The sequence below is a fragment of the Halyomorpha halys genome, unplaced genomic scaffold (assembly GCF_000696795.3).
Source record: "Halyomorpha halys isolate HHAL.00 unplaced genomic scaffold, Hhal_1.1 Scaffold631.1, whole genome shotgun sequence".
In the NCBI taxonomy this organism is placed as follows: domain Eukaryota; kingdom Metazoa; phylum Arthropoda; class Insecta; order Hemiptera; family Pentatomidae; genus Halyomorpha; species Halyomorpha halys.
The window spans coordinates 164,654-168,506 of record NW_027109839.1 but is presented as its reverse complement, the minus strand read 5'-3'; the positions used below and the strand labels follow the sequence as shown (position 1 = coordinate 168,506).

The window sequence follows — 3,853 nt, the reverse complement described above, 5'->3', positions numbered from 1 at the left end:
ACGTGCAATAAAATAATTAAAATGTAATTACTTTTTATTTATTTATTAAAAGTAAATATTCAACTGGTCCTTTAAATTATTATCTAAATGCTGTTCTGATTAAATTAAAATTAGAAATATAATAAAATAAAAATAATAAAACTTATAATATTGATCAATATCTATAATTATTGTGATTTATAACATTTGTGTTATTTCCAATGCAAATCATAAAGAAATATAACTTCAAAGAAAAATTGTTTTTGACAGAAAAAAATATGATTAATGAGATAATAATTTTAAGAATATTGATTTGATTTAGTATTTACCCCCTTTGAAGATTGGACGGTCACAAAAAAAAAAAAAAATTAAAAAAATATCCTTCTTTACAAATAAAGAACCAATCAACCACTTTATTTTTCTTTGGAGCCACTTTCAAAAGACTTGGTCATTTGTAGTGGCTTCACCAGGCGTTAAAAGGACAAATTGTATACAGCATCATGTTTATTTAGGAAATTTATGTCTTTTTAACAAGTTTATTAATTCAATGAAAGTAAATAACTAATACATGAATTGGAAATGAAATTAATTTCACGTCATTTTGTGCATAAATGAAATAACTGCCTATTGGTTAAATTAGAACTTACATTTTTTATCTAAATTTATAAACAGCAAATGAATGATGGGGAAAAAATATGAAGAGGTAAAAGTCCCTTAACATACTTTAAGTGCGGATGAATTCTAAATACAAGTGCCTTTAGCACATCTATAAGGAATAATATGAGTCAATAAAAAAAACTATTAATCTATAAATATTATAACATAAGTAATAATTCCTTTATTTGTACAATGAAACAATTGAGTTTTGGTTTATCATTTTTTACAACAGACCTTTTGATTGACCAAGAAAAAAAAAATAATGAACTCTTGCAACCACAAAATTTGAAGTTTTACGTTTCAAGATAAGCAGAATCCAAAAATGGAGAATCCAATATTCATTCCGTCCGCCATTCGGAGCTTTTGCATGAGAATACAGGGCCGATTTTCTAAGTTTTTGGGACCAGTCCAAACGATTCTCCGAACTCGATATTAGCATACTCCATTTTTAAAATGGCTGCCGATTAGAGATTTCTCACGCTTAGATCTCGGTCATTTATGATAATAAAGGAAAAATTTAAAGTGATTTGGAATCATTAAGCTTCACTCTTTCCCCGCCAAAAAATAAAATAAAAATATTCCATGGTTTTACTCCCAAAGAAATAGACCAATTAGTATCCACATTCGAGTCCAATAGGATGTTGAATAATATAATAATTCGATTCAATTTCAACAACAACAGATAAAAAACACTACTACGACAACATAAAGAAATAGCGGTCAAAGATAATAGAGGACTGACCGCAAACGGGTAACTATCTACTGCACAATTGATGATTCACGATGTCGTAATGAGTTGATAGCTCCTCGATTAAGACAGCATTAACAACTGAGACTCCAACAAAGCGGGTAGATTAAATGCACTTTCTGAACTATCATCAATTTAAAGGTCGAATAACTAACACAGAATTTGGCCATAGGTTGGAGTAAAGTATAATTTATAGTATACTATTATACTATAAAATTTACAAATATTTTTACATCAGGGTCAAGTATTGACGCAAATATGTAAACTATTACTTCCTACAAATGTACAGATGTCTAATAGCTCTCAATTAAGGAGTACCAGTAGGAGTCTATGATATAGAAAATAATTTAAGAAAATGTTGATCGTAAAATACATTTGGTTTATGAAAAACTATATCAGTAACTCCTACGCCCGAAAAAAAAACCTATTACCAATTAAATATAGTTAAATGTACAATAATTTAGTTGATAAAATTTATTTCGCAGGAGCAAGTTTCCATGATATTCAATAAAATAAATTCACAATATATTGATTTATCGTTATTCGGAAAAAAATATTACTTTTTGAAAAACTGCATGTCGATAATATTCGAACATGAACAGCTCTAGTAGAGCTCATATTTTAGGGAAAAAAATATCCCCTTTAAATAATGTTTTAAGAATATTTTTTTCATTTATTGACATTTACAACTATATTTACATAAAAATACATCCAGTAGATTTGATGTTAGATTATAATGGTATGGTACAGACTTGTAGAAAACTACCTATTGGTAGGATAATAGTAGCAATTAGCAATATAGCAATGCCTAATAGCAACATTCTACATTAGAATGTCTCAAGATCATCTTCTTTTCAGGTACATCGGAAGATCATCAGGAATGAAAGAGGAAGCAAGGTTAGAAACTAGTGGTTTTGGGTGATTGGAGAGATAGATATCTGATTCGGGCTAGATCGGTTAAATATATAAGCTTAACACAACTAATCGAGTATATGGGGTTCCAAATAAAAAATGAGCGAAAATATTAGGTTTATATTCAATGAAATAAACTTCAGGGAGCGTGGACCTTAAATACTTTAATAATTAATTTTTAAAGACATTTACTGCATTTCTTGTATAATCAAGGAAAAAACTGAATTATGTTCTGACGTAAAATAACGCGCATTTTCTATTTTTACTTGAAAGAACTCAAGAATTAATAATTTGTAACATCTGAAACAATTCATTCTTTTCATTTCCCCTTATTATATTTTATAGTCATGAAAATTGACTATCAAATAAACATAGTTTTCATTGAGGTAGTCAAAAATTTGGATGAAAAATCCTTTTCCTCCTCTTGGGCTCTTGGACTACTTTTTACATTATGAGAAAGAGTGGTTTTATTTTATTGCGAATAAAATTTACCAATTTATTTGAAAAATTCCAGTATTAGACCCCTACAGACTCCTTAATTATCAATTAATTATTCAAACTATACAGCCAAAGTTTCTCAAAAGATCAACATCAACTACCCGGCAAGCTGAAGGTTGTTCTCAAACTATGCTAACTCAATCCAAAGACCGCTTTCCGAAGCTGACCGCAACAATATTGAATAATATTATTAATTAAGCTGTTAATAATCAATTATCTAATCCCTTCAGTTGCTAATGGAGTGACCTAATTGGGGCTTAACAATGCTGAAATTACAGTAAACTTCATCAGCGGAACGTTTAACTCCTTACAATCAATAATTAAGTTATTAATGTTGCACAAAGTTTGAATAACTTTCATAATAATTTGATTCAATAAGTTATTGAATAACATTAAACTTTGGAATATATTACAGGATGTACAATGTGTTTTATTCATTAAGTATTAGGAGAGCATAGAGGAAATTTTTGCAATATTAAGTCAATTTTTTCTTTACAATAAATCAAAATTACTAATTTTTTAAAAACTTTTTGTTTAAATTAATTAAAACATACAAGACTGAAAATCCAGGAAACTGCTCATCGATTCCATCCGATCACAGCACTTATTAGACAAAGGAACTGAACTTCCTACAAATTGCAAAATACTCATTTATATGGCTATTTTATAATAGCCATATAAATGAGGCCTATCTGGACATACAGAGCTGTACTTTGGAGTTCCACTAAACCTTCGAATTCCTTTCGTATCCAATCCCTCGTAAAATACTTAATGCTCCTTACTTTGTCACAAATCAAATCATCCATCAGGACCTCAATGTTCCATAAATTACCGATTTGGCCAGAACCAGATACCGATCCTTTCATGATAAACATTCAAACCAACCTTTTTTTTTTTTTTGAAATTGATAGATTTATTTATTGATAGATATTACAATCTGCCACACAGTTGTGGGCAATAGGTAATATTGATGAATGATCTCATACATACTAAAATAAAAAAAGAAATAAAATAAAATAAAATAAATAAGTAAAAAAAAAAAGAAAAAAAAAAGAAAAT

General features: G+C 28.5%; 1 protein-coding gene across 2 annotated transcripts in view; it reads right to left on the bottom strand.

The window, feature by feature from the left end:
* Zip99C (Zinc transporter Zip99C) overlaps positions 1-3,853 on the bottom strand; it is a 97,929-nt gene that overhangs the window by 8,470 nt on the left and 85,606 nt on the right. The window lies entirely within an intron of this gene.